The following is a 13571-nucleotide window of genomic DNA, read 5'->3' as shown; positions in this document are numbered from 1 at the left end:
GATATAATTCATAAATGGTTCCTGTTTCTTGATTTTTGATATAAGTTAGACCGTTGTTTTCCCGTTTGTATGGTTTTACACTAGTAAATTTAGCTTGATGTTTGATGTCTGCCGGGGCTCAGTGTTGAAGACCATGCCTTAACCTATAATGGTTTGCTTTTCTTAATTGTCACTTGGATCGAGAGTTGTCTCATTGGCACTCATACCATATCTTCCTATATCTATAATAATATGAAACAGTTAGGTTCATCACCTCATTTGTTTATGTTAGAATAATTGTAGTATCACATTTGATAATGAAGTCTACAATACACGGACTTGTTTTTGAAGAGTTGATAAGACTTAATTTGAAACTATTTGATTTCAAAATGCAAAACGCACAAAAGTATAATTAAATGCATGAATGTATTTTTCCTCATTTATGTTTAATTCTCCTTTTTACAGGCCTTTAGCAAGTTTAGGAAATTCAAATAACCGTGACCTTTTCAAATGCGTACTTTGTAGAACAATTCGTTATATAAAAACTATGATTTCACCTAAATGAATACGCAAGTGTTAATATCTGACACAATTGCTCTTAGAAACCAAAATCAAAAGTAATCTTGTACAATATATCTGAGAAGACGTTTCACAGGTCTTATCACCATTGTCTACATCTGTCAGAAATTTGACAGTTGTTATCAGTAAGAGTTTTAACATTTGGCATTTGATAAGGAACTTTCAGTTTCAAATTTTCCTCGGAGTTCAATATTTTAGTGATTTTACTGTTTAGCTGCAGTTTGCGAGCTGTTGCGATGACCCCGTTTAGAACCATCACAAATGTGAAGTCAGTTTATTAACAAATAGTGTATCATAAGGCCATCTTTTACATAATTCGGAAACGGTACAAATCCTTTCAATAAATGTATTGTTATATTATTAGTTTGAAAATACGTTGAACAACAAAATTAAATTTTACTTGCGTAGTGGTATTTATATGTGGATTTAAAAAAGAAACCTAAATGAACTGCTGGACAATTCTAAATCTCGTTTTTTTTTGTGCAGTTTGTTCAAAACTTGTGTAAGTCAACCCGTTATACCCCTATTCCCCATGTGAAATTATATTTTTGGAGATACTTTGAACGACAATATTATTTCATATTTTTTCCTGTATTTTCTTATTACAGGCATAGATTATCTAAGCCATATTTGGCACAACGTTTTAGAATTTTTGGATCCTCAATGCTCTTCAACTTTGAACTTGTTTGGCGTCATTAACATTTCGATTTGAGCGTCACTGATGAGTCTAATGTAGACGAAACGCGCGTTTGGCCTACTATATTATAATGCTGGTACTTTTTTCCTGTCTGAGGTCTTCATTCTGATGTAAAATACCCGACGTTCTACGAGTTGATGTGAATGCAATCACAGGACTTCTAATATGTCAACCCATTATGGGCTGATTTAAAATACAAATATAAGTCGGAAAACATATGTTTCTTAAATTTGATAGATGCTTTATGTGTTTTTTTTGTTTTGTATTGTTCTAATTGAGATTGTGACACAGTGATGACTGATGTGCACCTATTTTGACAATTGTTTTTCAAGTGAGAAGATTAGCACTATATAACCAGATTCAATCCACCATTTTCAACATTTGAAAATGCCTGTCATGAATATGACAATTGTTGTCCATTTGTTTGATGTGTTTTATCATTTTATTTTGCCATTGATTAGGGAGTTTCCGTTTTGAATCTTCCTCGGAGTTCTGTTTTTTTTTTTGTGATTTTACTTTTGAATTAGAATGGTGTTTTGTTTTAACTTGAACAATCAATTGCCGAGTCATGCATTTTCGTGAATATTTGATTTTCCTGGTTTTGTCAAAGTCTGTACACATATAGAATAACCATACATTGTCTCGAAATATCAATGTTATTTGTACAAGGCTCAGAAACAGGTAGAAAGCGAGGCTGTGTCGAGCATTTCTACCTGCTTCGAGCCGAGTACAAATAACAGATTGATATTTCGAGACAATGTATGGTTATTCTTTATATTCTGCAAATCTTAAAACGGTTCTAAATGAAGTATTTTGAGTAAAAACATCATTTCTTAATTTGAAGTGGACGACGTTTAATTTCCGCGAACCTGCACGTTTTATTGACGTCATAAATAAAACTCTACGGAAACACATTATCAACGTCATAAACAAGGTGATATACGGTCAGTGACTATATATCACATATGAATATACGGTCAATGTAATTTGACTGCCCAAATAGCACAGCTGCAGTATATAACCAAATATCAAATGTGTAATTCGATAATCATTTAGAATTGTGGTTCACCTGTTCCAACGAAAACAACTAAAATGGTATCCCACAAATGATAATGAATCCACAGTAATTTGGTTTGAAACATGTTATCTTGTGATTTACTTTATCGAACTTTGGAAGATATGCATTATACAAATATTAATTTCGGAACTTAAATATAAGAATTTGTTTTTCATTTGTCAAGATGTTCAATGAAGTATTGGGATAACGTGTTGAGATAAATACAAACAACTGAAAAGTATGAACAAATCTCAATTTACTGCAAGCGAACTATCTGAACAAACCGCAATGGTTAAGTGTTAATAGTTATGAAAGGTACCAGGATTATAATTTAGTACGCCAGACGCGCGTTTTGTATACATAAGACTCATCAGCGACGCTCATATCAAAATATTCATATAAAGCCAAAAATACGACTGACAGAATGAAAAATGTTAATTTGTCATTATTCAAACTTTATAGATGATGTGTACATCTAATGACAGTTAAAGACAATAATCAAATACTTGTGTTTGTTTCATACATGCTCACTGGATTTTTCTTTAAAACAAAACCCTCACACACATAATATCAGTTTGTGTAATTCATTCATCTTTTCGAACATTGTTATCGCACATGTTAAATTTCACAAACGTCATCCTTAGGTACTTGCACATCATGGAACTGATATATATATCTTACAATAAAGCTAACGCAGTCTTCTTTTATTGTCGCTGTTCAATGAGGTTTTTCAATAGCAAACTCAAAACGTTATCTAATCATAGTTACTTGAATGACGACTAATGTTTTATTATGTAGTGTATTCATTGTTGCTTTTTATACCTTTTTAGAATATAATTAATCAATTTGAAAGTAATGTTAACCCTTCAATTAAAAGTTTATTGACGTATACATATTCCCGAACAGTTTATGCGAAGACAGTTTGCATTTGACAAAATATGGATGCAATCCGGATTCAATCGACAGAAAAAAAACAGCAATGACAAATTTCTTTAGATCATTCCAGTTCAATAGGGCAACGTCCATAACACACTCAACATTGTCACGATGGTAATCCTATCAAACAGAATATGTGACGATATATATATAGTCAAGATTGTAATCCGATTAGACAAAATCCTCTGAGTCTTCAGTCATGTGAGGGACGCTCTGAACTGCCAGGATCCTTGGTTGACCACTCCGAACCATTTCCGATCCAAAGGAATCTGTTGCGAGCAAATACGACTGTGTTCAGACAATAATAGGACATTCCATATCATTGAGGATAATAATCTGACTTTTCCGCTTTTCGTATCTTATCGCTGTCTGCTCTTAGACGGGAGCCAGAATCGACACTGTGTGAACGTCGCATTAATGTACATGGTTTACAAATGACATTTTGAAAATTATGTAAAACTTTTATTTTGAATGAATTGCTTGATTGGCAATTATACTAATCTCCTTATTTTCATTTTAAGAATTACGATCAAGTTAAAATGCATAGAAAGAACGTAAAAAGACAATCTATGTGTTACATATTTGTTTTTTGTTATTTTTTTTTAAATAAGTAAGGCCGTTAGTTTTCTCGTTTGAATTGTTTTACATTGTCATATTGGGCCTTTTATATCTGACTATGCGGTATGGGCTTTGTGCATTGTTGAAGGCCGTACGGTTACCTATAGTTGTCAATTTCTGTGTTATTTTTGTCTATTCTGGACAGTTGTCTCATTGGCAATCATCTTATTTTTTATAATAACTAATAACGATTGAAGTCATTCTCGATATATCTCCCTGCCGGAGTAAAAGTGAGAGCAAGAACTGTTTCACTTGTCTCACATAATATCGGCACTTATCCTTTCGACACTGCTATTTTCTGTCTTTGCACAATTAAAGTATCAATCTACGGTATATCTGCGGTAAGTTGCATTCATGAAAAGGGAAGTAGATTGTAGATACGACATAAAGAACATTTTCGATATATCTGTGAAATTATTTATAGCCCAAAACGGTCAACCAACTCATTGCGGCGTCCGTAAAATTTACGAAGGAATGATTTCAACTTCAGAATTTGAACTCTTGGTTCAAAAGATTCCTTTTGAGCAGCAACCCTCTATCAAGGAAATCATTATAGGAAATGCAAGCGCGGGAATATCGTATCATGCAGTTAAAAATTTGAACTATGACGTAATATTTGATGATCTCAACACAGACTATTATTCTTCTTTTAACTTTACCATCAATTATATAATGTTCTTTCACTAAACAATACAAAATTTTGTGGTTCTGTCGAACATCGAACTGGAGAGAAAGTTTATAATATACAGAGCTACGTATGCCTCATATATTAGTTCTCATCTAGAAATTGACAATAAGATCAGACAAAGATCAGACAATTACCAGAAGTGAACCGGCGTTGTCCGGAGATATCCGTTAGAAACTGAAGCCATATTTTGATGATAAGGTTCTTTTGAAACACAATGCTATCATAGTCTTCTGTACCGTATTGCTAACAGCTTGTCTAGACTTCGTTTTTTTTGTCTGTAATTGTCGAGACTCTGACGTCGTATTAATAACGGGCCTGTTCCCAAAAAGATTTGGCAAGAGGGTTTGCATTCGGCATTCACAATCTGGTTGCAATCTGGACTATATCAGGGGAAAACCAGTAATGAAAAATGTATCCAGGTTATGCGCATTCTACAGGAAACCGCTCAGAAAACACTGCTCATTGTAACGATTTTGATCCAATACAGCAGAATATGACACGACTGAGTCATGATTGCAAGTCTTCACGAATGTTATGACGTTCTTTACTGTCAGAGTTTTTCGTCGACCTCTCCGCACCATTTTCGATCTGTAGGAGTCTGTTCCGAACGTATACTACTGGTTCAGACAATGATAGGACATTCCAGATCATTGAGAATAGTAATCAGACTTTTTCGCTTTTCATGTCTTATCGCTGACCGATAATTGGCACTGTAAATACGTCGCATTATAGTTAATGTTTTATAATTGACAATTTGAATACTGTATAAAACTTTCATATTGATTGATTTGCTATTTATAGACTCTGCGTAGAAGCTGGTGATGAACCAATCCTTATAGAGTACTGTGAAAAAATAAAGGATTGGGCTTTAACGTAAAACATTTATCTCAAATTGGTTGACCGTTATGGAATAACCGTTTCACAAATGATATCGAATATGTTCCTTACGTCGTAACTACAACCCTTTTCCCTTTAATAAATGTGACCTTCTAACGAATTAGACTATTTAACGGATTTCTCATCTCATAAGCACCACGACTGGTGTCACATGTGGAGCAGAATCTACTTACCCTCCCCGAGCACCTGACATCACACCTAGTTTTTGGTGGGGTTCGTGTTGTTATTTCTTTAGGGTTCTATGTTGTGCCATGTGTACTATTGTTTGTCTGTTTGTCGTTTTCATTTTTAGCCAGGTGTCAGTTTATTCTCGATTTATGAGTTTGACTGTCCTTCTGGTATTTTTCGTCCCCCTTTTATCAGAGACAGAATCGTGTTAAGTCGTTTATAGCGTAAAACAGAATGCATAAATATATAGATGATAGTGTGTGTTATCTTGGAATAACCAGGGGTTAATATGTTAAAAATGCATTGTTAAATTTTTACACCCATGACAACATCAAGAAAACGACTTTCCTTTAATAATTTCGTACTTACACTGCACAGTTCAACACTGGGTTGACTGATTGTTGTCAAATATATATGTCGTGTGTTTTTTTTAAATGCAGGTGGACGCAGGGGTGAGGAGGATTAAGAATGATGCTCAAGTTATGACAAGAACGTACAAAGACAATCCAATAAGGATTGAAGTGACTCTTGATATATATCTCGATCTCGGAGTAAAGCATGTATAGATGATAACACGGAATGTTCCATTTGTGTGAAATGATGTTGGCTGTCTGTGCAAAATCATATAACCAATCTTCGATATATTTTATTGGATCATTTGCAAGCGATAATATGTAGATAATACGTGTTGTGTTTGTATTTTAACTGCAATAAATCAGGATTGTCTTTCTTGATTTGCGAGTTGAGAATTTTGAAATTTGAATTTTTCATTATCCTTCTTGGCTCTCGTATGACCATTTCGGCTTACATCTGGTCCTTCTCAACGTCGTAACAAAAATACAAATAATAGTACACAAGACACAACATAGAAAACTAAACACACCACACAATGAGGTTTACCGCAGGTGCATAGGGAGGGTAAACAGATACAGCTCTACATGTGGTACTGTTATTACAAACCCGGTAAATAGTATAATTCCGTAAGTAGCATCAATGCAAAGGGAAGGGAATTGCAGATACGACATAATGAACATATTCGATATCATCTGTAAAATAGTAAGTTCAACCAACTATTGCACTCCATTGGTGGCGTCCGTAATCTTTACATTCAATCATCTTTCCCTTTCGACCACGAACATGACCTACCGAATTAGACTACTTACCGGGTTTATATTGACATGAGCGACACTATGGATGCAACATGTGGAGCAAAATTTGTTTAGCCTTCCGGAGCACATGAGAGCACCCCAACCTGTTTTGGTGGGTTCGTGTTGTTTATTCTTTAGTTTTCTTTGTGTACTATTATTTTTCTGTTTGTCTTTTTTTTAGCCATGACGTTGTCAGATTCGATCTATGAGTTTTACTGTCCCTTTGGTATCTGTCATCATTGTTTGGTATATTTTGTGTCAATTTGTGTTTTATTATACTAGATATTGGCACGACGCGTAATCCCATTTTTCTTTTAAGACGTATTTTAACGCGTACCGTAACAATGAGAAATAAGACGTTATAATTTTACGTTGATGTGTCACGCCTAAAACAACGTCATAGAGCTTAAATGTCACAACCAAGATGCCTTATTTTATGTGCATAAACAATTAAATATGTTTTATGTGACCATGAAATCGTCAACGTTTGTTCATGCTTTACTCCAGTTTAAAATGGGAGAAGAATTGAATTAAAAGAATTCACTGCAATATTTTTACTGTCTATTTGAAATAAAATATAACATGTGGTGCATACTTAAAAGTAACCCGCTATGAAAGTTATTCGGTGTATACCTATTTTTTATGTTACTTTTTCATAGACAGAAACAATATTGCAGTCATTCCTTAAATAAATCTGATCGTTCTTTTTCTTGCTTGAATTGATTTACATTTTTTCAGGTCGAAGTTTGAATAAAACAGTAACACAAATACAGAACGTTAATGGAAATTCATAAATAGGCAAGTCCACAAACATTGGCAAATCTATACAACTTACTTTATCAACCAACGGTACAAAAGGATTAAAAATGTCATTTTCTTGATTCGGTACAAGAATCGTTCGTAGAAATCGGAATCTAAGTCTATAGATCTTTATCTTCAACTTGTATGATGTTTGTATACAGTCTGTAGTATATTTACAAAATTGGATGAGCATCACAAACATACATGACAATGATTAGAATCTACCCAAAAGCTGTGAATAGATCCATCCAAATAACAATTTAAAAAGTAAACCATTATAGGTTAAAGTGCGGCCTTCAACACGGAGCCTTGGCTCACACCGAACAACAAGCTATAAAGTGCCCAAACATTACTAATGTAAAACCATTCAAACGGGAAAACCAACGGTCTAATCTATATAAACAAAATATATACATTACAATAAACCAGGTTTTCGAGTTGCCGTAAAACTAACCACCATTTATTACAACTGGCACTCAAATGTTAGACTTTATATTGCAAAACTGTTTTCACGTGAAAGTAGGAGAAAAGACATATTCATCTTAAGTATGTGTAAGTTTTAATGAAAACTTTGATTATAAAGCTTTATAGATGAATTTCCGACTTGAAAACATCGCTTTTTTTTTTTTTTATCTTTTTAACTATTTTAAATTTAGAAATTATTGCGAAAAATGCGACAGAGTTGTTAACGCAATACATTATAGTACGGTGACCAAGTAAGGAAAACTCGCTTATTTAAGGACTTTAATCGTCATTCGGATTATATGGCTATAAATCACAGTATTGGTACTTCAAAGGTTAAACTTAACATTTTGACTTGTCGTCAAAAAATCGTACGGTACAATTTTTTGTAAAAGGGGCTTTTAAGTAAGTGGAATTACTTGACAGAAAAATCGACTTTGAAAAGTTGAAAGGTTCACATTGAAAAAGAACATCCGTGATATGGTTTCTGTTCATATATACTTTGTTGTTACACTTTATTTTAACGATTTCAAACAAAGTTTAGCAAAATTAATCTGTTATTAAAGAGTTTTTTGTAAAAGTTTGACACTACGAATATTGGACATTTACTAGAGTACGTTTCAACTCATTTTCCTCATCTGTTTTTACGCAAAATGTAAAATAATCAACATTTATATGATATTTCATACCTTTAATAATCAATAATATCAAATTTATTTATCTCAGAAGCGTTATTCGAGCAATTCAAGCCAAGAAAAAGTCCTAACGCTCATATAAGGGAGCTATTCAAAGCCCATATACAGCCTCTTATAGATTCATATAAGCCATTTGATTGTGTTGTATCACTTATATTCGAATAATGAAATGTGTTCCTTGAAGCAATAAATAGTTTGATGTCAAATGTTAAGAGCAGAATAAAGGCAACAGTAGTATACCGATGTTTAAAACTCAAAAATCGACTGAAAAAAACAAACAAATCCGGGTCTTAAACAAAAACCGAAGGAAACGCATTAAATATAAGAAAAGGACAACACAACATTAAAATGTAACCATACAGAAACGATCTTAGCATTAGACAAAGTCTGATGAAAATAACAAATATAACGAGAGGTCGTCATTTCAAATGTTACCGTAAAAATTACTGAAGGTGTATGCCAGTTTACATACTCGATATGCTTCACCTTTGTGAATATTGAGCACCTTTTATAGATGGTGACTTTGCTTTAAGACAGACTCCTAGACATTTCAACGGTATATAGACCGACATGGCAATAAAAGGACCGTTATAATAGCCTCAAGGGGATCCGGAAGCGATGAATAGGCATAACAAATGCAAAGTGCGCTTGTTAGATGGACCATTGCTAGACATTTCCTAAAATCCCTTAGCCGTGTAATGCTGGAAAGATGCAAATTCACATAAGGAAACAAAACAAACCAAAATGAAGGGAGATGAATATAGATATAGGACGATGTGGTATGAGTGCCAATGAGGCAACTCTCTATCAAAGTAACAATTTAAAGTAAAGCATTAAGTTCAAGGTATGGCCGTGAACACGGAGCCTTGGCTTAAACCGAACAGCAAGTTACAAAGGCCCTCAATAATTACTAGTGTGTAACCATTTAAACGGGAAGACCAACGATCTTATCTATATACAAACGAGAAACACTCATGAACCACACGGACAGACGACAACCACTGAACATCAGATTCCTGAATTAGGCCAGGTGCAAATATTTGCAGCGGGATTTAACGTTTTAATGGTACTAAACCGTTTTTCTTTTCGGAAAAACATGTTGTTGCCTTTTTAAACCATCTGAATGAATCATGACTTATCCCTTTGAAGTGCTGACCCATCCTCCATGTCTTATAAATATCTCTTCTGGAATGCATGTTGCAACAGATATTCAAGAGTTTTTGCTCACAGTATGCACACTTTCTCGACCTTCTTTGGTACCATCACTCAAACTTACCTCACAAATGGTATGGAATTGGTCAATTGTATTAATGTTAAGAAAAGTAAAACATTCGGTGACCTCGCAGCTGACAATAACAAAAATATGTCCCAATACTTTTCTATAGCGCCACAGTAGCAGATATTTTTGACCACTACGACACGAACAACTCTATAAAAGCTTCTGAAAATACACTTTCATGATAGTAGGCTTCAGGTAAAAAAAAAACATGTATTATCTTTTGCTGATGTTCACACTAGTAGCACGATTTCAGTCTGAAACGGTCATTTTGGTCTGATCGTATCTTAATTGACTGGATTTACCGCTAGATGAAAACGTCAAGACTTGTCAGATCGTCAAGTCTCCGTTCGGATCGATAGTCTCATTAGGTAAATTAGTCCGTTAAGGCATGTCAAGATATTTAAGACTGTATCTTCTAGCGAGCTGTTTAGATCCGTTAAGACCGTGTCAGACCGAAACAGATCAAAACTCAAAATCAACATTCAAAAGTGTCAGACCATGTTTAGATCCGTTCAGTATGCCGGTATGATACCACGAGTTACGCCCCTTCTGCTTGATTAGTGCATTTTAGATTAATTATATATTTATTTGAAAAATAAAAAAAAAGTAATTAAAGATTAAATCCACTGTTGATTCTTTATTTCTGTTGTTGTTTGTTGGGTAACTAATAAATTATTCGTCTATATATGTTGCTTATTTTCTAATAATTATTAGTTTATGTATTTATATTAGCTATAAAGTGCAAGGACGTATGGTAATTATATACACACGAACCCTTTGTAAACATATTTTTCGTATTTGAACAATAGAAACGGAAATATCTTAAACATAACCTAAAAAAGGCGATGTTGTATATTTGCCAACGAGACAATCAATTGAAATGAAGCCAAAGCAAAAATTAACACATGCGTATTTTTGTTTTAATTCGTATTCTGTTGATATGTCCTACTTTACTATTACCGTTGGAGCTGGGTTTTTTTATTATTATTTTCGTCCTAGTTATTCTGTTAAAATCGGAAACGCTTCTATTACCATAGCTTTGTACTGTACAACCTCAGAGTGTACAACATATCATTAAACAATTATTCATTTTACACAAAGGTGCGTCTAAACACCACCAAGGTCGCCAACGTACATGAAGCTGATCATAATACTGCATTCAATCTGTGTAGAGATAGTGTTAGAACTATAAATAAAGTACCACCGTATAAAGATTTTCATCCAAACAATTAATCACGTTATCCTTATGTTTTTTTTCTAACCCATGCATATGTATATAGCAGCAGTGGCAGATTAACTGACCCCCCTTCCAATGCAGGTTCCCAAAAATGTTCTAACATAATTTGTTTGCCACTTCTTGTCCAGAGCGGAAATTCATCACAGCAGAGCTTGATTTGACTTCTTAATTGGCCGTTATTTAATACAAACGTCCAGATGTATGTGTAGTTTATGCGCATCTGGTGCAAGAAAATTTGTACCGTTAATTTTATTATATATACGTGATTAATGACAACTTATCGGTGGGTGTGTAAATAATATTCACACCTGTGTGTAATGTCTCTGCAAAAATTTTGATGTAAAATACATTTACATGCATGTTGATTTGAATAGTACGAATTTATATTGGTTTATAATACAATACAAATTAAAAATCGATTTACAGGTGAAACTTCTGGTCTGTGTTTTAAAGAATTGGTACAAATTTGTGGATGTTTTTTTCTTATTTATTTCGAAAACGTCTATTTGTGAATTTATTGAGCAACAAATTAAACTGGATAATTTTTCTTTTAATACCATACATGTACAATTCTAAAATTTGTTTATTTTCTTGTTTCAATTACCATGTATATGTATCTCTATATAGTACATGTATGAGGATAAGAATATGTCACCATTTATAAAGATAGAAAGAATATATAGATGATGAAAATAAAGAACATATTGATTGATTGTTTCGTTGTTTAACATCCAAAGGCACATATTTGATGCATTTAGGGCAGGCAAATGGTAAAAAAAATAAAAGATTTAGATATAAAAATATAGAAATTATTATCTGAGCTCACCTCCGCTAAAAAAAACTCACTCGTACTTGCATACATTCATCTAAAAAAAAATCTGGATCCGCCACCCTGATATATATGGCGTAAATTAAAAATTTCTGTTTTAGTTAAAATGCTTGAGTTCAACGGCACGTGCTAGTAATCAACCGGGTCAACAGGTAACAAAATCAGTGATCCATAACGCAAGAAGTAAATGACTATTTTACAATATACAATAAAGAGGTGCCGTAGGGCTAAAAGTAAAAGAATTGATGAATTTGTGTATACGTAAACTATTAGTATTGAAGCTGTTTTACCGTCAGGTTTAATATATGCTATATAAATGTTTTATATTGAATAAAATAATGAATCTGAATCCATTATAGCTTAGTTTAGTTTAAAGATCTTTATTCAATATCAAATATTTCTAAACCCGATACCAAAAGATAATGCTGAATATTTGAGCGCTGCATGGCAAACCATTGTTTAGTTAAGAGAGTCTTTAAATTTTGTCAGTTATATTAACATAATGTGGGAACAGAACTGTACGGTTGTGAAATAATTTGGTCATTCGAGAGACTGTCAAGCATGGCTCCTACATTGGAAAGATAACAAGTTGCTGGATGGAAACTTTGATGAACTCTTATATTACTATATAACATTTCTGTTTCAATGATTGGTAGCTAAAACATTCTTTATGTAAATATGAACCAATACAATAATAAGAAAGATATATGCTTTCAAACGTTTTCCTTAGAATGGTGGAGCTCCGTGTAAAACGATCAAAATAGTCGCACAACAGCGATCAAAAATGTCAAATAAACATCCAAATCAATGCTTGCTACCTGAATTTTCACATGTACCTTTTCTGATATATAAATTCTGAAAGTTTCAAAGCCATTGTCCCAGTAGAAATCCAAATATATTCATTTTCTCTATGTCGGATATTTGTATTACATGTACAATCGCTTGCAAGTTAACTGTACAATTACTCGGGGCCTTCCTGTACAATCACTTGGAGCTTTCCTGTAGAATTGCTTGGTCAAATTTATTAAATACATTGCATGTATATATATGTAACTTGGTCTTTAAATGTACTTTAAGTACAGTGTCTGACGTATAAACATTTTCTTGATTATTTATCCTATTTCATATATAAATTTGAATGAATTTATAAGCCTTTTTCTGCTATAATATTCAAACTTTATTTTTTAACGAAGGCTTCTGGTATGTAATTTTTTTTTACAAAAGGTTTGAATTAAAGACACATTAAAAAATAAAGATGGAAAGTCAAACGCATGAGTCTGTCAAAAATAAACGGACAATGTCATGACCGGACAATAAACGGAAAACGATAAAAGACAGAGTTAATATATATATATATTTTTCCCTGCCTCAAATTTACTCAAATACAATTTATATAGGTAACATAAAAAGATAAATGATAATGCATTCATTTACAATATCTAAAAATAGTTACATCTTAAATTTAATTTAACATATTAAGATCACGTTTTCAAGTGTTCAC

The sequence above is a fragment of the Mytilus edulis genome, chromosome 14 (genome assembly GCF_963676685.1).
Source record: "Mytilus edulis chromosome 14, xbMytEdul2.2, whole genome shotgun sequence".
In the NCBI taxonomy this organism is placed as follows: Eukaryota; Metazoa; Mollusca; class Bivalvia; order Mytilida; family Mytilidae; genus Mytilus; species Mytilus edulis.
This window is presented reverse-complemented; position numbering follows the sequence as displayed.